This window comes from Protopterus annectens, chromosome 6.part0 (genome assembly GCF_019279795.1).
Source record: "Protopterus annectens isolate FY-2018-M chromosome 6.part0, PAN1.0, whole genome shotgun sequence".
Lineage (NCBI taxonomy): Eukaryota > Metazoa > Chordata > Ceratodontiformes > Protopteridae > Protopterus > Protopterus annectens.
In genome coordinates, this window is record NC_056737.1 from 1,012,159,527 (window position 1) to 1,012,184,230 (window position 24,704).

Genomic DNA, 24,704 nt, shown 5'->3' on the forward strand with positions numbered 1-24,704 from the left:
GGAATCTTTATCTATATTTTTTGAAAATAGATGGCACATGAGAGTTTTCACATTACCTCAGGTATGTAAAACAGGGTACTTTTCTTTCACAGAAGGAGGGTTATATAGCACATAAAATATTTATACTGTAAATCAACATACATAGTATATGTGCATTTTCTCTTAATTTTCTCTTTTCTTTCTCTCTCTTCTCTCTTTTCTCATTATTTATTTAACTACATCTTGACTCCCTTTCTAAATTTTCTCCTATGTACTATACGAATATACTTTGTATATATTTAATAACTCGCTATCTATACATAGATAAATACTAGTCTAAAATAATCTAGTTTTAAGGTAGACTAATTGGAATACTGAACTTAATTGTCATTACAATATTTATTAGATTAATGATAGTCACTGTTATGCTTATTGGGATTGGGGACATGTTTGTGATTAACTCTGAAATGTTCCTTTCATGTACATCTGTCCTTTGAATTATTTCCTTTTCGTATTAACAAATACATAAAAAAGGAGGGAAAATGTACTTGTTGGTTAAGGGAAGTGAAGCTTTTTCACATTCTATTTGTGTTGCCATAGCAACAGTAAACAATTGCTGCAGTTTCTAAGGACACTGTGAACCCGGGAAGTGCATTTAGCATCACAGATAACAAATAATAAGAAAAAGTAATATAGTTTAGTTATTAAAATGAAATACAACATAAACAAGGTAAAATAAATACATAATAGGACTATTTGTAAATATTTATGATGTATCCTCATAGGATTACAAATTCCTGGAAACACAATTGAAATGTTCCCAAACTACATGTGCACTTAAATGTAGCTGCTTGATTAAAAAGTATTACTCAGTTTAACATCCTGATTCCACAAGCTGTCTGCACTGTAAAAGTTACATTTTATATGTTACTTGAAGTTGTCAGTCTCAAGTGAACATGAAAAGATGCATATCACTTTTTGCAACATGTTATATTTGCAGTTACCTCACACTCTATAGAGACTCACTTGGTAACTGATAGCTATTAATTTAAAATATCAGTTTAAATATTAAATGTGCCCTTGAAATGTTATTGACATTTTGACAAAATATAATCTGAACTGTAAAATAAATGACTTGAAAGAAGTGAAGTAATGCATAGATTTCAAAGACAGTTCTTGACACTACAGTAAAAGTAAAATATATATTCACAAGGAAGTATTGAAATGTTGGTCTTCCAGTTAAAATAGCTTACTGTCAACATTTTATGATATCAGAAAGTTTAAAGAGCTAGGAAATTACTATTATTTGTCTTTATAATGATTATTAGACATATGTTAGACTCTGCTTTGTTTAATGAATTGTGACATATGTTTATGAGGAAAAGTGGACTCAGTTACTCACATTGGACTACACATTCCTGGAAACTCAACTAAAATGTCCCCAAATTACCTGTGAATTTAAACAAAACTGCCTGATTAATAAGCATAACTTACTTCAACAACCTGACTCCATAAGCTATCTGATCTATATATGCTACATTATATATGTCACTTGCATATGACAGTCTCTAGAGCACAAGAAAAAATACATATTATTTTTGCAACATGCTATATTTGCACTAACCATACATTCTAAACTAACTCAATTGGAAACTGACAAGTTATTTATTTGAAACATCAGTCTAAATATTAATTGTGCCCTTGAGATATTGTTGCCGTTTTGAGAAAACAAAACTTGAATTGAAAAAGGAATGATTTGAAGAAGTGAAGTATTTGTACAGATTTCAAAGACAGCTACTGACACTACAATATAAGTAGAAATGTATACATGCAAGGAAAATTTGAAATGCTTTATACTTTTATTTAAAATAGCTTATTGTTAACTTTTTGCTTTATCAGAAAATTTAAAGAGCTAGGAAATTATTTCTAATCTGTCTTTATAATGTTTACTAAAGTGATGTTAGTCACTGACTTGTTTAATGGATTGCGAGTCATATACAAGATGGACTACTGAATGTTATTTCTGTTTACCTATGTTTGCTGAATTTCTTTTATTAGTACTGATTTAAAACAAGGGAAAGAAAGGGAAGGGAAATCTCTGTTTTTGGTCAAGGGAGGAGAGGCTTAAGAGTATTCTAACTGCCCCAAAAACTCTCTAAGATGCTCTAAATACTATTTGATTAATATTTACCTATTACCATATAGGTACCTTCACATTAATTCTAGACCTGATGTGATTACCCATTCTGGAAGCAGGAGGTACCATATGCAGGATGGGAATTGTCAGGGTAATCATAGTTAATTCTTAGACTCTGCTTTGTAAATCTATAAATATGTAAATACACTGCACACTAGAATGTAGGACTCCTCTACTCAGAGTCAGGATACCACTGATAAGCCATGCCTTTTCATAAGTGTAAGTTGAAGTTGGTGAGCTGAAGAGTGGAAAAGTAAAGGAAGACAGTACACCTAAAGAAAATTCATATTTTATTGGTAATCACTCATTGTCTTCAGCAGAGTCCTTTTACTTAAATTATTTTAGTAATAATCTATTTGTTGTTGGCTTATTTAGTGTATGCTCCTCTGTTGCATTTAATTTATCCAAAATGACATATCTGACATATTTGGGATCTCTTAAGGGTAACTAAATATTTAATATTTTCTAAGTCAACATAATAATTGTTTGCACTACTAACATTCCATCCTGATATATAAAATACTATAGAACCATAATAGAATAATATAGAATTCCATATCTCTTTTTAGAAAATTCTCCATGTAATAATTTAACATATGGAGTTCAGTTGATATTGTTGGTTAAAGGTATGAGTGATAATCCAATTGATCTATATCTATTGGATTAAGAATTACTTTCATTCCATGTTTAATGGGAAATTCATATTTACTTGTATTTGATACTTTAGAATTAATGTTTTATAGAAGTACGTTTTAAAGCCTGATCAGAATTGTACCCTACTTGTATTTAAAGAAGAAAGAACATTAAATTACACTCCCAAGTTTACACACATAAAAATAACATTCATTGTTATCAGAGAATATGGTATAACTACTATAATCAAAATAAAAAAGAAGCAAAATGTTTCTTCCAACAATAAATTGAAATGGATTTAACATTCTAATCATTAAATACTAATGGCTTAAATAATGCAAATAAAAGATCAAACTTACTAAAATATTTAAAACTAAATAAGGCACAAGTAGTATTTCTCCAGGAAATGTATTTTAAGACTAATGATAGCTTTATTTGGAATCCTAAGGACTATACAGTCTTAGCTCAATCCTCCTATAGAACAAAGACAAAAGGAGTATCAATCCTCTGGAAGAAAAACATAATCACTCCAAAAGTTATTTATAAATATGTAGACAAAGAAGGTCTACTAGCATTTGTTATAATTAAATTTAATAACAGAATATGGACCATAGCTAATTTATATTGGTTCCCATGAATTAGAGACTGAATGGTTAAAAAACACCTAGATTTTATTTCCAACAATTATAAAGGAAATCTTATACTGGGAGGAGACTTTAATTGTACCTTAGAAGCTTCTGAAACCACCAAGAAGTCTTTTCGCATAGCAACTATTTCAAAATCCTTAAAAAGATGGATTGATTCATTTCATTTAATAGAAACTTTTAAAGGAAAAGATGATAAATCCTTATTATTTTCCTATAAAGACCATAGATTTGGAACACAAACCAGAATAGACAAATTATTCATAGTTCAAGATTTACAAACACAAATCCTCAGCTTCTCAATAGTTCCATGCCCCTTCTCAGATAATGACTCTCTGATAATAAAACTCCAAACAGAGTTTAAACCTTTAATCCTCTCAACTAGAATTCCATCATATATCACAAAAATTAAAGAATTCAGACCCTGGATGTTGTCAGAGCTACAATTATTTCTTGAAATGAATACTACAACAGAAATCAGTAGAGTCATGGTTTGGGACTCATTAAAAGTGTATTTATTTGGTAAGACCCTTAGCTGATACAAAAACAAAGTTAGAGAGTAGGAAACTGAATAATTAGACTTGCAAACCAGACTCTTGACAGCAAAATCTAAAAAAAAATCAGAATTGTCCAGAAGTCAAAAAAGAAATATAGGAATTAAATAAAAAATATAATGAAATTCTAACACACAAAACTTGTCTAGCCTTGGGAAATTAAAAATAAACTCATTAGCCACCTCCCCAAGATATCTACATAACTTATCTACAAGAATTAAAATACAATCTAAAGCAAATAACATTGGTAGTATATATCATGAAAAGAAAGGAAAAAAAGTAACAGATATAGGAGACATCCTTGAAGCATTTCGGTTCCATTATATGGAACACTTCAAAAAAAAAAAAAAAAAGATTTAGATACCAACCAAATAAACTTAGATACAGACCTTATCAATATAAAAAAAATTCCCGAAAACTTAAAACTAGACCTACAAAAACCTGTATCCTACAAAGAAATTGTTGACAAGATAAAATAAAGGAAATCTAACAAAGCTCCAGGGATAGATGGTATAATTACGGAAATTTACAAACTATTCCCCTCAACAGTAATCTCCCTTTTTCATAAAACTTTGCTAGAAGTCCAGTCAGAAGCAAAAATACCTCCATCATGGAAATATTATCTCATAACACCAATTCTAAAAGATAATAAACAATCAGTCCTTTGCACCTCATACAGACCTATATCATTACTGAATGATTACAAAATATTCATGTCAATCCTAGCTTACAGAATGAAAATTCCACTTTCAAAGACAATTAATAATGATCAAACTAGATTTTTATATAACAGGCACACAAATGTTAATAATAAAAGGATACTTACTCTTATAGATTATGTGAATAAAGAAGATAGAGAAACACTTGTAATTGGATTAGACTTAGAAAAAGCCTTTGATTCCCTCAACTGGGAATATCTATTTAAAACTTTAGCATTATTTGAATTTCCTCCTCCCTTCATCTTATTACTAAAAACATATATATTAATAACTTAGCCTACATTAAATTAGGTCCTTTCACCTCAGAGTCTATCCATATAATGAAAGGTACTAAACAAGGATGCCTCCTTTCTCCTATTTTGTTTGCTTTGGCTATAGAAATACTTTCAGAAATAATACACAATAATCTAAGAATAAAAGGAATAGAAGTCTATGACCAGTACATGTCTAAAATAATGCTTTTTGATTATGATATTTTATTAACACTATCAAACTCCAGAGAGTCATTAGGAGAGCTAGAAGAAGTAATGGAGAAATGTTATAAGATTGCAGGTCTACACTTTAATAGATCAAAATCAAAATTTCTATTTTTAAATAAGAAAAAAGAACTACAAGTTACAGATAAATCCATCATAGGAAAACAAGAACTTACGCTAAATTATTTAGGAATAGTGTTATGCAAAAATATAAACGAAACAATATTAATAAATTATAAAAACATTATTGAAGCAATAAAAATATATATAGAAAAGTGGAACAAAATTATATTAACTTTTGAAGACAGATTGCAATTAATAAAAATAGTCTTATTGCCAAAAATACTATATGTAGCATTAGCAGTACAGTTAATTCCTGAAAGATGCATTCTTAAAGAAATAAATTCATGTTTAATAAAATTTTTATTGTATCCCAAAAAGAATAGAGTAGCTCTAACTCATCACACTAGACCCTGGAAACAAGGAGGATTGAACTTCCCAGAAATAGAAACATATATAAAAGCATTGGTGCTTAAAACTACAATAGACTGGATAAACCCAAATTATTTTGCAAACTGGAAAGAATTAACAACGGCTTTATTAACAAATGAATTTAATCTGTTAAAAAAAAAATTAATAGTAGACAAATCAAACAAAGCGTGGTGCATATTATGCATAAGTATACAATATAATATAACAAAACCTTCTAAAACAACACTGATTAATCATTACATCAGTCCCTTTAGGAAACTTATCAATGCAAACATAGATCTAAAACTTTGGTTTGACCTTTTAACCCATTTTACCATCACTAAGAACTTTCCTCACAAAATATATAGGAAAACAATAACCTCCTGGGAACAAAATGGATTCTTATGCTGGTTTCAATGTGTAAATAAATTAAATGTTTTAGATATACATATGATAAAAACTGCTTACAATATTGCAACACAGGACTGGTTAACCTTTCAAAGCATTCTAATGTACATTCAAGATTTATGCAGATTAATTAATACTTCCTCATTTAAAGGTATTCCACATCTAATAAGTTTTCTGTATGAATTTATATATAATAGTTGTGAAAAGAAAAATTCCATTTCAAATCTATATAAAGAGTTAATAACATATAAAACAATTCCCAAACCATCATACTGGCAGTTCTTAACAAAAGGTCAGTCATTGCAGTTAACAGAAGAAATTAAAACTAACATCTTGCTATCAGTTAATTACGCCTCTAGCACAAGCACTGGAAAATATTTGACTGGAAATACTTACATAGAGCATTTTTAACACCAGATAGAATAAAAAAGATCAGTACTACTACAAATGTGTTTTGCTGGAGGTGTGAAAAGTCAAATAAAGCAGACTGGATTCATATTTTTTTATGAATGTAATAAAATTAAATCATATTGGAATGGAATCAATCATTTTTACAAGCTTTATTTAATTAATCCTTTACCTTAACTAAAGTATTGATTATACTAAATGTAAATGAAGGTCCCTACCTGATTAAGACAAATATGTATTTGTTATGGACAATACTTGCTATATCTAAGAAATGCGTAACCAGAAGGTGGAATTCAAATACACCCCCAACCTTGGAAGAATTCTAGACTTTACTGAAGACAACTGCATAGATGGAAATAAAAATCAAAAAACTACGAATCTATCCCTGGCCATTGGTAAATAATCCTTGGAAGAAAGTTATATCTTTGTTGGACACTCTGCAATAATCAATATTGTATCTCTGATAGCTGATCTGTTAATTCTATATTTAATAACATACAGTGTATATAAATGAATGTCGGGCTATTGTAAATATTGTATATAGTTGTTTAAAATGATATTTAAAAATATCATGTAAATGTTATTTTAATTGAAAATAAAAAAATATTTGAGAAAAAAAGATACAACCAAACACCATAATACTGGGTGATTCCAACTACTCTGTCATTAATGTGGAAAACCACTCATGTACCACCACCCTTTACCAACGGTTCCTGGAAGTCATGCATTTCAACCCCCTGGATCAGCTAATCCATTGTCCAAACAGGGTTTCCAATACCCTAGACCTTGTCATTACCAACATGGGAGTAAGATGCTCCACACCAGTGATCAACCCCTCATAGGTCAGGTCTGACCATAAGGTAATCACCATTGACATCCACATCCCACCCCCACCCGCCAGTAAGAAAACCTCCATAAAAACCCTCTCCAAAGCTAACACCATGCTACTCAAGTCAGAAGTGACAAACCTCATGACACCCATGGAGATGGGAGCTGAAAGTGCAGCTGGTGAATCCTACACTAAGGCACTGTATGGGCACATCCACTCGTGCATGAATTGCACCATCCCAAATAGAACCGAGACACTGCCCTCCAAAAAAGGAAGCCAATCTTGTGCTCCACTGCCATGAATAAACTATACAACAGAAGGAAGAAACTGTTGCAGAAAAAGGATAATCCCAAAATGCAAACTGCTCCCTTACCAGCCTCAGTAAGAAGCTGATATCCCTCAAAATCCACCACAGCTTGTTACATAAATATAATTGCCATAGATTCCAAAGACAACCACAAGGCATTCTATAGTTATGTCCAGGATCTAAACGGCAATGTTCAGAACTGCTCTGAGCTACAACAGAATGACATTAAATATACTGATTCCAAGGAGTTTGCCAATATCCGGGCAGATCGATTTAGTGCCACATTCGTCCTCCTCTCACCCCCTAAAGGGCCCATCTCAGTACCAAAAGATTGCCAAATTCCAGTAATCATGGCCACACAGGTGGAAACCACTATATCCATTACTAGGAATACAGCATCCATGGGACCAGATGACATCACGGGCTGTGTACTACATGAACTACAAAATAAACCTGCATCTCTCCTAAGTGCCATGTTTAATCATAGCCTCACCTCAGGCTTCTATCCCACTGAGTGGTGCACAGCTACAGTTCTCACACTCCACAAGGGGGAATCCATCTTGGATCCTGGAAACTACCATCTCATCAGTCTGACGAGCTTGATCCGCAAGGACATGGAATGCATTATCATGCAACTTATAAACAAAGACATTTGGCAACCAGCAAACACTAGAACCCACCCAGGTTGGGCTCATGAAGGGCCGATCTTGTCTCCTGAACCTGATTAACTACTTTGATTCAGTCTCCGGAGCTGTGGAAGATGGTAAGGCAGTCCACACAGCCTATTTGAACTTGGCCAAGGCCTTCTACAACATCACCCCACTCTAGAGATATAGGTAAACTTATGAAGCTGGCCATAAACACCTGTGTCACTCAATGGGTTGCCAACTAACTTACTGGCAGAACCCAGACTGTAAAAGTAGCCATGTCCAATCCCTGCTCCAGACAAGTGACAATTGGAGTACCTCAGGGTCGGTGCTAGGACAGCTCTTGTTTGGCATCTACTTCCCTGAAATACAGGCCAACATTATGGAACTCTGGCTAACAAAGTTCACAGATGACTGCAAACTGGGAGCCATTATTGCATCCCCAAATGATGTGGATATTCTACAACATGGCTTTACAGAAACAGATGCTTGGTGCCAGACCTATGGGCTCAAGCTTAATGCCAAGTAATGTATAGTTATCCCTTTGGAAATACCATGTACCCATGAATTACCACATAGGTGGCAGTACACTAAACACTGAAAGTGTGCTGACAGACATAGGGACACAGGTGGACAGTGGTCTCAACTTCATTAACCACATTGCCACAACAGTAAGGAAATCCTTTTATGTGGCACAACTCATCACCGAGGGCTTTACATCCGGAAAAAAGGGGGAAATTGTCCCACTGTACCCATCCCTCATTACACCCAGTATAGAGTACAATGCCCTGTTTGGTATGTACCTCGCAAAACAGCTGTGACAGCTGGAAAGCAGTGGAAATACCTCACTATAAGAATCACAGGCCTAAAACAGATGGCCTATGCTGACCGTCTAGAAATCCTCCAGTTATACTCGGTGGCATATCATCTACACAAAGGTTATCTCTGTGTAACCTACAAGGCTTTGTCAAACCCTGGAAAATTACATCTGTAATATGTGTATGTGTTGCCATGTACAGTACATGCGTCTGTGTGCTGTCATTACAGTAGCAAAGGGTATTGAGTGTCATGCCTGGGACACACAAGTATATGAGATCTGCACAGCACTGTAATCCATGTAAATGTGTGACATGCAGAGGTAGCAACCCAGGGTATCTGCTGTCACACTGGCATGTAGTGTAACATGGCATTGCTACTGTCAACAGTGCTGTCCCAGGGAAGGGTAGAGTGCTAACATTACTAATGACAACAAGCACACCTGTGGGCATAGCTGAACTCTGAGGGCTCACTGTTGTGTTCCTGGTGTGTGGGCTGTGTCACTGTATATATCCCCTACTGGATAATAATCAGACATGTGGAATGTAACTGTAGAGTACCATCTGTACAGCACATGTTAGTGAGGGCTTACAACATGTAGTAATGGCATACATATTGTTGTCAAACATACATCTGTTGATGCATTCATCCTACTGCATAGTTACTCACCAAACTGGTGTCACTCAGTCCTTCTACAGATGTGCAGATGGCAGGTATCCCACTGGGATACGTACAGACAACCTATAATTGATTGGCACTGACGTGTGGCCAGCTGTGTACTACCTGTCACATATAGGAAACAACACCCTGTATGGGCCGCATGCCACAGGTACCTACACTACACTACCACAGTAAACTGAACATGCTTGGGTACAGGTCTCCATTACAGACACCAACCATGTGTTGTAATACATGTTGCATACATGTCAACTGGATCTCCTCAGTGGCCATGTGCAGAAGGCACCCAGAGGATTGGCTGATGCATGTCATTCTCACCCTGCCAGTCACTAACGTGGTGTCTGTTGATAGATTGCCTGCTGGCACATGGCAGGTGGCATGATACCAAGGTACACACACCTCCTACACATCCAATCCCTCCATGGACAATAGCCAGGTACACAGCTATGACCACCTGCAGCAATGCACCACTGTACTGGCATGTGTACATGTAAATTACTGAGGATAGCAGTGTTTGTGTGTTTGTACACCTGTAGCTGGGAATTCCATGACAGCCTTCACAACCACCTCCACTCCCATTGCCATAGTCAGATGTGGCCACTGCTGTATTGGACATGACATGTACCCTGTTACACTCCTCTCCCTAACAGCTACATGTGCCTTGCAGTGCCAGCACAACAGTGTTGTACAAATGGGTCGATAGGCATGGGAAACCCATTGAGGTCTGCCAAGTGTGTGTATGTGTGCATGTCTGCGTATTTGTAGGGTACACCATTCCGAGGCCACATACTCATATTACACTACACATTGCCACACAGTAGTACAGATAGTGTTGTCACTGCCCATAGGTGAGGCATTGCAATGCAACACCCTAATATGCCTGTGGCATGTACATTACATGCATATCCCTGTGGCACTACTGTTGTGATATACAATGGGTTGTATTGCCGTCATGGGCAATGTGTGATAGTGGGTATGTCAGAGTATCATGATGGGTTCCAGTGTGTGCAATATCCATTGGGGGATGTGGGTGCTGTGTGCACTGTCATTACACCATGGTACACCCAGTATATGTCCCACGTACCACTTTCTGGTGACCACTGTCACCATCAACCATACAGGTAACTGATAACAGGATACAGTCCAGTTATACATGTGTTGTGTGCAACCTACCTGTAACACATTGGACACATGGACTAGTTAGTTAGCAACAATAAGCCCAGGTATCTAAGATGTGTGTCTGCCTGTTATGTGTCTGTCAATGTGTATATGATGGTATGACACACTATGTATTCTCCATATACAAACATTAAATCCCCCATTACCATATTGTACATGTCTGTGGATGTTCTGCATACAATGTAACCAGGTACACACTTCACCCTAAATGAGGTGTGGTGTGTGCAATGAAAGACACACAGTTCAGTAGCACTATATACCTATGCAGGGGTCTAGTCACAGTGTTGCCAAGTAAGGATGTGTGTGTGTGTGTGTGTGTGTGTGCGTGTGTGTGTGTGTGTATGTGGATGGGTTGACATAAGGGTGCAGATTATACATGTCCCAGCAGGTCACCTGTCAATGTGGCACAGGCAATAACTGTTATACAAACCTGTGACATGTATTCAACTATACACAGGATATGTCATGGCCATGGTGTCACCACAGTGCCATAACCCTCATGGAATATGACTGCAGACCATCCTCCTGCTGACACATGTACACCTACAACACAAATGGATAACATTATGGAGATCACAATCAATCAGTGTTACTAACAGCTGAAATGCATCATAGCTGCATGGCTACACTACCTGACAAGTATGCATTACACATTACCCCTGACAACATCTTACACTGCAGTACATTGCAGCACTCTATTACAGTCACTGTGTGCATCAGAACCATATTAACCTGTCCCTGCATCGATGTTATGGATGACAGGGATGTGGCACAGGTATCATCATATGCACAGGGTGTGTTGCTGGTTTGCCAGAGGCTGAAGGTGGTCCATACATTTGTCACCATGTGTGTAGGTGAGGGATTTAGTTCTTTGACTGGGGCATGGTGATGTGGTGTGTGCGTCGGTATGGGGTTGCCCTAGGTGTGGTTGCATAGTGTGTGGGTATGCATACACACAGTTCTGCCATGTGGCTGCCCTACACAGATGTTGTTGGACAGCTGCAGACCATACCTGGCAGGGTGTGCAGTTCACCGCCTCTGGCCACAGACATGCTGACTGTGCCTACCAGCGGTTCCATGGGCACATGCAGGTACAGACCTTGAGGTGCTACTCTCCCCTGATGATGACAGATGTCGGCTGGAACCATGTCCCACCTGGGACTGGCCAGGGCCATGTGCACGAGGCCTGCTGTGGTGTGGGCAGCACCTCCGGTGGTGTGCTGGGGCTGGTACTGTCACCACAGGAGCGGCTTGGTGTCCTAGCATGTCCACATTGACCACCAGCTACTGGTGTTTCTGGCCTACGTCCACGCTGCCATCACACCACTCCCACCATGTGTTCAAGCACGGACATACCACAGTCAAGGAGGCCCACCGTCTCACCCCACCACCTATCCATGACCTTGGTCTGTTCACGGAGGCCAGCAGCAAGTTCACAGATGTTGTCACTTACAGATGAGAAAGCAGCCCTCTGCAGCCTCAGGCTCTGTCTGGTGTGCATTTCCATATGTGCATGTGCCTCCATGATGGCCTAAAACATGCTCCTGGTGGTACCAGTTGTGGTGCCTCTGCCAGGGGCATGATGATCAGTGGCCCTCCCATGAGCATCATGGTACATCTGCTGATGTGGTGCCCTACTGGACATCCGGCTATGCTGACTGTGAGCCAACACAGTTGGTATGGACTCCACACTTTCCTGGTCACTGGCACCAACTGTCAACTGTCCCTCTGATATGGCCACTTGTGATTGGGTTTGTAGGGGTACTGTAACTGTGTGCAGGCTTGTGGTGGCTAGGAGGGGTGATGACACATGTAGATGCAGTGTTGGCCTCTGACAACTCCACCTGTGCCTCAACAGTACCATCATCATCATCATCGGTGTCTGTACGGACACCAACCTAAGATTGCATGCAGGAGGGACCCTGACCTACCTCGCCACCTGTGGGGGGAAACAAACACACACTTTAAGACCTGTGCAGCATTGCATAACAGTACACACATTTACACACACACACACACACACACACACACACACACACACACACACACACACACACTGAGAGTCCACCTTACTACCTCCCTGTCCCTGGGTTTACAGACAGTCCCACATTCACTTACATATGTTCCCCATCTTGCATGGCACTTGCTAACATACACTTATTAATACTACCTATTAACATATAATTTCTCTCCATGCCTACACGTGTGATCACAACACATGATCTGTTACTCCATCACCTCCCTGATGTGAGTGGAGTAGGTTGTATATGGCCTCACTGCTGTTATCCAGTATTACTCTGTGTATGTCCAGTCATGGTGTACATGGCCCCTAAATGGTTGGGGCTGCTACCTTTACTACACATGTCACACACCAGAGTCTCATACTACAGTTTTGCTCAGTCCATGCCACATCTGCTGCACAATCAACCCATCATGTGGACAACAGTAATATCTGGATACACTCACTGGTGTGCTCTGGTAATTCCCATTGCATTAGTAGTGCTGCATATGTGGGTAGCCAGTTATCTATCTGCTGCTGGTAATATGATGTGTATAACTGGTGTGTACTTTCCCTGACAATGCATGTTACATGCTACAAACATTGTTATGCTATCAGCTGTCCTGTGTTCACATATCAGACAGGTTGTCCTGGTGTCTCATGTGTCCCACCATGTACATGTACAGCACAATCCCAAGGAGAAGTACTGCCATGTGATCAACCTTACAATCACCTGTGCATATACGGACACCCACATTAACAGGTGCACATGTACACACACATCTGACATACATTGACTACACTCCACTCCACAAGATTGCACTTACAGACACAATCAACACCCTCCCACACACACACATGCATACACACACACACACACACACACATACACACACACACACACCTACATGTGAGATTGCACAACTTTTGTACACACAGTCTTCCCATTACCCCACATATGGTACTCAACAGCATGCAGTGCAACTATAGTAACTTCATGCTAGCACCAGTATACATGTGTGTGGTGCGTGGGCTGTGTTGGTAAGTGATGGCCCTTCATCTTGATAACACTTCACCCATGTACAAAGTGTTACTGTTGACCTGTTCTGCACCCTGCCTTGTACTGTGCGCCATACCTCATAGGTGTACAAACCATTGCTGCATATGTAGTACTGCATCAGTTATGTCAGCTCCAATGCTCACAGCCCCTATGTGTTAGAGCAACTCATACCTGAGATGATATGTGAACAGATGTCATTTGTGAATGCCTGATGTCTGCTTTACAGATCACAACATCAGCGGTGCATGTATGACCAATACAAGACTATTACACTGACAACCACCAGACTTTACCATGGCTATGAGGGGTGCACTACACATGTCCCACAACTCTGCATGGTTGCAAGGTCTTCTCATGTGCACATCCCTTAAAGTGCACACACTGCTGTCACTATTGCTGTGGGGTCAGGGTTACATTTGCCACAGTTACTTAACCTGATTGTGTGCAGATGCAGCCATTCTTAGCATATGTAGGATCCCTGCTGCAATGCACTGCTGTGTCATAATGACACACCCTCCCCACCTCCAGCCTTTTTGCAGATGCTTGACAACTATGGCCTACACATGTGTCAATTTGCAGTGTCCCAAGAATGGGACACTACGTGCAACAGCCCACTACCAGCTAATTATGTGGACCACAGTACTATGTTATGACATTGTGTCGATCTGTAATAGTTGCTATTGTAATACAGGTATATTTACAGTTGTAGCACCATATGAGGGTGTTGTTTCACACATGTCCCTACTGTAGGCCATGTGTCCAGCCATACTTCTCATCCCTGTGGACACATTTCACAATGACATGATGTTAGTTATCTTGCACGTGTCTGATGTACCCTTCCGATACCCCATCATGGTCTCTACTGTAATGCAGTGCATTTCACAGCAACAAAATGTGAACATGTACAGCATGCAGTATGAGCAGGTGTGTTAGATGTGTGCAAGGAATATCCCATATCTATTACATGCCCGGTGTATTGTCAAGCATGAACATGAACCATACTTACTGGCTACAGGCTGCTGCCTTGATGGTATCCTGGAGGGACCTACATAAGAGTGTGAGAAAGATGATGTCAGTGGCCACAGGGTGAGTGCAGCATTATGGTACAGCAACAGTAGAAGTCCACAACACTACAGCTTATGCACAACTGTTTATTACTACTACACAGCAACAGACTATGTATATGACATCTCAGATATGCATGATGTACCTGTACAGATGCGGATACATACACAAGGGTGGTCTACTGATGTGCCCTGGGGCCGTAACTGCACACTCCTCAGCCGGTGTGTCAGTGGCACCCACCTCCACAATGCTCCCTGCCAGTTGTTGGTTCTGCAGGAGGGCAGGTGTCACAAGGCTGCTAAGAAGCTCCCTCACATGGGTGAGGGGTGGATGAATGGCATGCCCTCCCCTGTTGTGAGGTGGTCCCCCGTACGGCAGCTGCACACCGACATACATGGTGAAGCAGGTCAGAGCAATGATGCTGGACCTGCTCATAGCTGCGGTTCTGCAGGCAGACATCATTGACCCTGTGGACTATATCGTTCCACAGGGCAGTCCTCTCCTGCTGATCACAGGCTATCCGGCTGAACAGCAGTTGGTAGTGCTGTATCATGTCTTCAACAATTACATCAGTTTCTGTGGCACTGAATGGTGGCAGTCTGGTGTGAGCCACCTTTCCTGGAAGACATAAAGATGGAAACAGGTCTGAGCAACTCATACAGCAGGGTTATCATAGTTCTTAATACACATCTCTGTCTCCCTCCACCATATCAGCTACAACAAACTGTTCACACAATGCAATTGGTATGTCGACAGCTTACCTATCATTGGGACATATGGTACCACACTTTGTGCTATGTGTTTGTACCACGCTTTGTGCTATGTGTTTGTACCCATGTTCCCTGTGGGGACACTATTTTTGCTGGCCTGTTACAGACTATTTTACCTGCATGCCATTGTCAGTGCCACTATATATATATATATATATATATATATATATATATATATATATATATATATATATATGGTTCCCCTTCACAATCTCGGATTACTGAATGCACAAAATTCAGTAACTCGAGACTGTAAAGTCAAAAACCCATAAGCGCGAATCTGCATAAGCACAAATTCAAATATCTCGAATTCGCACTTATGCATGTCAGCTACAGGATGGGAAGTGTGTGAGTCGGGATGTTTTATGGAAGTGAAGGTAAGTGAGTGTATGTGTGTGTTTTGTAAGCTGTGTGTGTGGGTTAGGGTAGGGAGGTGGGAGTATGAGTGTGAGTGTTGGATGTGTCTGTATTTGTGTGTGTGTGTGCGAGGCAGTGTAAAATGTCTGTGTGGTGTTTTTTATTTTGTGTATTAGTGCGATCTCGGAGTTAGAATATATAAGTGGGGGGTGTGGGGGGCACAGCCCCCCACATGGGGGTGCAGGGGGGCTTGCCCCCTGCGTACATGTAGTGTAGGGCTTGTAGTTTATGTGATGTGGGTTGTATGTTGTGAGTGTTGTGTGGTGTATGTGTTCTGTATGTTCTGGTTTTTTTTTGTTTTTGTGCTTGTGGGTTTCGGGATTTTTGTTGGTTCAACTTTACAGTCTCGAGTTACTGAATTTCGAGCATTCAGTAATTGGAGATTGTGAAGGGGAACTATATATATATATATATATATATATATATATATATATATATACATATATATATATGTGTGTGTACATATATGTGTAGATATATCTTGTGGGTTGTTTATATACCTATATCTATATGAGTGTATATCAGTAGACATACACATCTAATTACATATCACACAAATGTTTATCTATATGTGTGGTGCATACAGACATCTGGTCCACATTCTGTAACTCTCTTTCATTCACAGCTGCACTGTTCTGCCTTGCTGCAACACAGACAGGTGTCACATCTGAACACAGACTAACATTAGGGTGGTATATATATGGTGAGAGATTGCTGGTAAGCCTATTATACACCTATGGCATTTGTGCATGCTACATTACACATTAACATGACTGTCCTGCAATTAGTGTGTTGTAACACCCACATGTCTATCATGATGGCAGTACTTCCTCCACCAGCTATTGCCCACACTAACATACCAAACACAGATATTATGGCTTACATCTTTGTCATTCATTACTGATATGCACAGTTGGCAGGTATGTCCCACTGCCTACAGGGACAGACAGTATTATCCAGAGCAGTTGTTCAGCAGAACATCATTACAGGAACAACTACAGATGGCACATATAAATCATTCCATATTATATACTCTATTATTCTATACCACATACTACATTCAATTAAATACATATATGTTTTACATACCTGTATTTTTTTTTTCTGACAACTGTGACAGCTTTCTGTTGTGTAAGATATATATATATATTTTTGTCTGTCTGTCTCTCTCTCTCTCTCTCTCCGCTAGAGTGATTGAGCTGGTTTGAATGGATTGCAGCATGGCTTTTGTAGGTGATGCACATGATCAGGTGATGGGCTCTGCACTAATCAGTGTGCAACAGTTGCTAACTGCATGCAGCCTGCTGTGTAGTACTTTGGATAACCACTGTCATAGCAACCCAGTACTATAAAATACTGACTCGTGTGGGCGTTGTCCCTTAACCTTTCCGGTATGGAGGACACCCTTCCTGTATGTGGGCAGCAGTGTTACAGACAGCAGGACTTTCAGACACAGGCCAACTACACATTTGTATGAGGTTCCAGACCTACAGACAGAGTGAGTAGTGTCGTTATGTGCATTGTATATTACTGGTCTTGCAGGGTTTGCATGTACATAGTAGTTTAGGATGGAATGCAGTCTGTCTGCATAGCTCTCAACTGTGGGCCTGTCCACATGATGGCCAGTGGATTGTCTGTTTGGTTTTGTCAATGCACCACACAGGTCTTGTCTTAGATATATCATTGGCCGTCTGTCTGTTGCATGCTATCAGTACATGGCTACATCCATTTGTGTTTCTGATGTCTTATTCCTGCATAAGGGTATGTTGCAACAAATCTTGTAACACCAGCAATTTCCATGGTGTGTAACAGCAATATTGCAATTATGGCCCTGTGCTCCTGCCTCTGTCCTCTACATATATGGCAGGCTTTGTCCTGCTCTGATACAGTTAGGGGTTGTTAGGTAATGGCCTATCGTTATTTACTGCTAGCATTCCTGTTATCATCCCAGTCATATCGTGGACTCCCACAAAATATGTAAGAAACAAAAAGAACCACATCCAAGGCTCTAGGCAGAAACTTTTAATCCAAATGCATCCAAATTCACCAACTAAGCGCTTTCACCATAACAAATGGCTTCTTCACAGTGAGTGAAAAACATCCATACCTTACGTTAAATACTCAACCAATCATTCAATCATCCAATGAAAAACATTATTGAGCAATTATACAATAATTACAAAAGTTAAAAACTAAACATGTCCACGTACAGTAGAAAAAATGTTATACATACCCTGACAAAAAATATATATAGTTAGAAAAGCATCCTGTCTGTTATGTATAGTAATATCTCTCAAAAATCCACTTAAAAAAACTTTTAAATAAAATGCTAATAAAAAAGTTTTTAAAATATTTATGTTGAAATTGTAAACAACTTGATGAGACAAATGTGTAGAAAATACCTGATGTTCACCTATTGAAACTAAATTCTGTTGGCCCTATCCTCCAAAATAGGCTTTAAGGAGATGTGTTCATTCAGGCCTGGTGGAGTAGTAGCATCCAATATTATTTGCCATCTGTATTCCAATAATTCCACCCTCAACCTGACATCACCACCCCTTTCAAGACTTCCCACTCTACTGATCACATAGAAAATAAATTTCTTAAAGTCCATACCGTGTGTACTATGCATATACAATGCATTATGTATGTCGTGATTTTTGATGGCCCTCAGATGTTCTGCAATCCTGTCCTTTAACCTATGGACAGTTTTGCCCACATAGAATGCATTGCAGCTAACACAGGTGGCAATATATACCAAATTCTGTGTGTTGCAACTGCACCTGCCAGGGCACCCAATAGTCTTAAAATAATTAGTCACCACTACATAAGGTCCTTCATTAATGAACCTACAAAATTTACAAGTTCCACACTTATACATCCTGGAACATTTGTATATAATTCTGTTTCCTTCCAGGATTTCTTTGATGTTCTTCCCCCTTGAGTATATTATTTTGGGGAAACTTCCTAAATCATTCCTCAGTGTTTCATTAAATGTTGTGTCCCATATTTTGTTCACCACTTCAACAACACTAGACGTTTGACTATTGTATCTCAAAATTAATGCCTTGCCTTCAAAGGTGTTGTCCTTCTCCACCATTTCTGTGTTGTTACTCCTTAAAATGGGTTGATATCTACTCCTCCTTTTTCCCAAAACTTTGTTTCTAATTTTTAACGACTTTAATGGGTATCCCCTTCTAAAAAGAAGCCAATTAAGGTATACACTTCCTTATTGCAAGTGTCATCGTCACTCAATAGTCTAGAAAGTCTTACCATCTGGCCCTTTACTATTCCTATTTTTGATGTTGAGGATGGCACCTATTATAATGTAACAGGGAATTACAATGAGACTTCTTCCTAAATATGTTGCTATGTAAAATGTTTTCTGATTTGGTCAGTTTAATATCCAAAAGTTCTGTCTCATTATTGTTCCACTTACTAGTAAATTTGAAAAAAGTAGTGGTACTGTTTAAGTATTCAACAAAAGCCTTGGCATCACCCTCACTTCCCTTCCACAAAATTAGTATGTCATCTAGAAATCTGTTATAAAGAGCAATGCTGCCTTTATATGGTGACCCAAATACATATACGTCTTCCCAATGTAAAATAACTAGGTTGGCAAATCCAGGGGCACATTTCGCCCCCATAGCCACACCTGAAATTTGCTGGAACAATTCACCTTCAGATGTTACAAAATTGCTCTTCAGCACCATTTCCATGTTTGTTGCCATCATATTTACTTTGGCAGCATTTAATTTACCACTTTTTACCAAACTTTGGGTGAAATATTCAACCCCCACATCTTGTGGAATTACAGTAAATAAGTTGATGACATCTATAGTTAGGAAGGACCATTCTGTACCATGACCTGATATCAAGTCTTTGGAGGCAATGCCAAGAATCCTTCAAAATGTGTGGAATCCCAGCCACAACCTTCTGAATCCCTTCATCCACAAAGGCAGTCAAGGGTTCGGTCTTGGAACCCCGGGACAAAACTTTAGCTCTAAAAAGGGGGATCCCCAGTGCCCTTGTGTATTTTCAGGACACCAAAAATAACAGGTGTGACTGGGTATTCCACATTTAAAAAGTTAAATTCTGTCTCAGTAAGTGCTCCTTGGAATAAAGCATCAAGTAAGAATAAATCAATTTTACGGTATGCTATATGCAACTCGTTAATAGAAATCCTTTGATAAGTGGTGTGGTTGTCCAATATTTCCTGCATTTTAGCTATGTAATCAAATTTGGACATAATCACCACGCCACCACCCTTACTGGGTTTCATAATTCTCAACTCTTTGTTTTCTGCTAACTCAAACAAGGCATCCTTCTCTTGTATAGACAAACTAGAAGCATAATTTGCCCCCCATTTAGTATTAATTATGTTCTTGATTCCCTTCAAACATAATGTTTCAAATATAGCCACATCCTTGTTGCATGGGGGCACAAAAACACCTTTCCTTTTTAAACACCCATCATTGTTTTGATGACAAACAACATTAGGATTGTCCTTGAAAAAAGGGCCAAATTAAGCTGTCTCATGAACATTTTGACATTAGTGAATACATCCACCATATTTGTTCTAAAGTTAGGTACAAATGAAAAACCTTTTGACAGTACGTCATGTCATGGTGGGCTTTTTTAATATCAAAGGCACTATAATTATAAACTTTGAAGTTGGATTTGGTGAGGATTTTACACTGTGACAACAAGTTCTCATTGTTTAAACATACTTCTACATCACATATAGTAGTAATGGAAATATCTGGTAAAACTTCACATGCTGCACAGTCAAAAGTTGTATCAGAGTCACTTAATATCTCCTCCTGTTGTTGTTGTAGTTGTGCCATTGTTTGTTCCAATGGTTGTTCGTGACAACAAAAATTCATTATGATGCCAATTAGACCAGATTATATGTGTCCACTGGACATGTCTGCAAAATGGACAGCTATGTATGGGGCGAGATTTTTTGTGGGAACAGATTGCCCTTTTTTCTATTTCAGGTGAGAGTGGGATGTTGGGGAGGGGTAGTAGGTATATTTGGGGAGGTAGGTTGGGTAGGTTAACAGACAAGACACAAGATGCATACAGGGGTGGTATATGACACATATGGGGGTAAACACCTTGATGTGGAGGGGTGTTAGGATATCGAAAGCCAACAAGCCCCCTAGTGGTAACAGTGGGACTGAGGTCTCCACCCATGGGCAGTCACTACTGCACCTTCACAGCCCAAAGGTGGCTGTGCTGGGGGCTGAGCCACACAGCCAGGCTGACTCTCTAATCATGACATGCAGCCCTCAAGCTGGCGTGGAAGATCACCAACCTGGTCATTGATTGCTCTACGCACCACGACCCTGACCTGGCAATGGGTGACAGGTGCCTGTCTGCACCCACTCCCGGGGGGGGGGGGGGGGTGAGCCCCATTCCCTGAAGAGGTTCCAACTGAAGGTGGTGCAGGACCAATGGACAGGAAGGCGTGGGGTTGGGCATCAAACATGCTGGTGCCCAGTGCCTCAGCCAGCTGAGGTGGGACAGGTGGGTCTGCTGGGACCGGCCTTCCCAAGCATGTTATAGTGTTTAGATTTCAACATCATATATGGGTTAGTAATAGACAACAAATTCCAGGGTTAGGTATAACATCTTTTAAACTTCTAAACAACAAATTCCAGGGTTAGGTATAACATCTTTTAAACTTCTAAACTTTGCCCGCTCTCGGCTGATGTGCGTCTCTGGCTATAGCATCTGTACACTTTCAGGCCCTGTAATACCCTCTGTGGATATGCCTGGGTGGATGCCTAGACCTAAACTAAAGATAACACAAGCTCAACCAATTTTGCAAGAAATTTTTACAAACTCTGCTGCCTCATCCCCTTTATTTGACTTGAACCAAGCCTCTCCTTGAAGGAACCAAGGAACTTTCAGGCCCTGTAATACCCTCTGTGGATATGCCTGGTTGGACGCCTAGACCTAAACTAAAGATAACAGAAGCTCAACCAATTTTGCAAGAAATTTTTACAAACTCTGCTGCCTCATCCCCTTTATTTGACTTGAACCAAGCTTCTCCTTGAAGGAACCAAGGAAGTATGTGCATCTGCTGCTAAACCTATACTATTATAGTTATTTAAGCCCTGCTAGGTGTTTGAGAATGCTTCCCTGCCAGGAAAGCCAGCAGCCAACCCTTCCTTTAATTTTTGTATATCCATACTTCCCCCTCTCCCAGCTCCCTGACCTATACTGACCTCCTTCTCTCCCAATTCAATCTACTCCAGAGACCTTGGTGGAGCCACAGATGCATTTCAGCATCTGTCCACTAGATGGCATCCTCTCCACACTAATTTAATTCCAATTCACTAACTCTCATATATTTTCTGTTTAATCTCTAACTTTACTTTTTCCACGTTAAGCACTATAAACTCTAACTGTACTTTCCTCTCTTAAAACACCATAGCCCACTCTATCCGACTATATCCCTGTCCCCTGTACTTACCTGTCTGCAATCCACACTCCACTGATAGGTTCTCGATCTTCCCTTGCCTTCCTTGAAAACAGGTTCACTTTGGCCCAATGGACTATCCTGGTAAACCAACTGCAAATAAATAAATAAATAAATAAATAACAGCATGCATAGATATTCTCCATTAACCTAGACACCAGATATGGAACAGTTGCATAGCAAACAGAACACATGCATATATGGGACCACAGTGGTAATAAGAACAGCATGCAGGTACATTGATGGCACCATGCCAACAATGTTGGGATAATTCAATATGGCACATGCATGGGAACCATTACAATATTTATCAAACAATTGGCCATTATCAGAGTCAGTACATACCAGTTGGGGTGGGTATGTTGATTATTGTTGGAGATAAGGTGGGGGGAGAGAAAGATGTCAATTAACAAGCCGTATATTCCTGTACTCCACATTACTTTCCTAGTCAGTGCTGTTACCTGTACCTTACAAGTCTTACTACACTACCCTATAGACCTATATTGGACACTGATATGGCTGTCAACATAATTACACATGAATCGGTTCTACCTGCAGTATACACCTCTTACCAGGTATACCTGTGGAGGGAATGTTTGTTAACACTGACTATTTGTACACATACGGCTGGACTCCAGGTTGATGTTTTGCACTATGCACTCCAACTCTTTCTGCACGGACTCTGGCCATGTGTTGACCACATGCTGGTATGTCTGGACATATCTACAATATTGCCCTCTTCCACCTTTAGTGACCTAACACACACATATACATGCTTTCCTACACAGTTATATTATGTAGCACAGATTGGGCGACAGTGACCAGTGATACTTTATTATTCAGGGAAACTAAAACACTCACAATCCCCTACAATACCAGGGTGGATGGTACCAGTACATTTTATATTGGTCTGTATTTCACAGCACAGTGTTTGTATCCAACGTACCTGTGGGAGCAATGTTTGTTAGCACTACCTGACTGTTGCCACACAAGGTTCCAGATTGCACATTAGTATCATGCACATACATCTCGCTCTGTTACTGTACACACTCTGACCACAGCTTAACAGGTTGGGGTGTAAATGGGACATATGTGGCTTCTTAGTCACATAAGGTATTGGGGAGTTGCTAGTGTGCCAGGTTTGTTGTCATAGATGTGTATCAATCAGTTGTATTTCCTGTTTGCTGTCTATATGTCTGGGATCATCCCACTGATTTCCCAGGGGGACAGGTTGATAGGCGTTATATATGGGCCACTTTAATAGACAGTCTGGACATATCTGTACAGTTGTGGTGTATAATTCTATATGCAGACTACTACCACTGGCAGGATTCAAACTGTGGCTGTGTGTGCTAATAAAACAACAGTTCACATCTCAGTTGCATGTGCTATTCAGGTTTTGTTGTCTGCATTTCCCCTGATATACCTGAGCTGGCAATTATTAAACGGGTAGTGGACTGATACTTACACATGGCTGGGACATCCCCTGATGCTCTAGCCTCTTGGAGCCACTCCTTCAAGAGGTTCCCTTCCGCCGCTTCAGGCTGGTATAGTGGTGCCTGGCCTGCTCACCAGTTCGGGGTATGCCAGTGGCACTGGTGAGGTCGCGGGCGAGATGGTCCCAGGCATCTGTCTTATATTGGGAGCCCTGGTACTGGCCCTGCAACAGTCTCTATGGATGGTGTTTAACTAGGAATCCAGCCATGACCTTGGACTCCTGGATGCACCAGCGCTGCACCCGGAAGCGCACTCCTTCTCCCCTTACTGCCATAGTGCCTGCAAGGGGAAGCTTCAACCAGTTATGAACTGTATTCCCGCCTCTTGGGTTTAAGTAGGACCAATTTCCCACACTTTTCTGTGATTGGCTGGTTTTAAAAAGGCTAAGCTATAGGCAAATCTGCTTACCTAAGGTTGGCATTGTTTAAAGGGGTATACCACTGGGCACAAAGAGTTAGCTG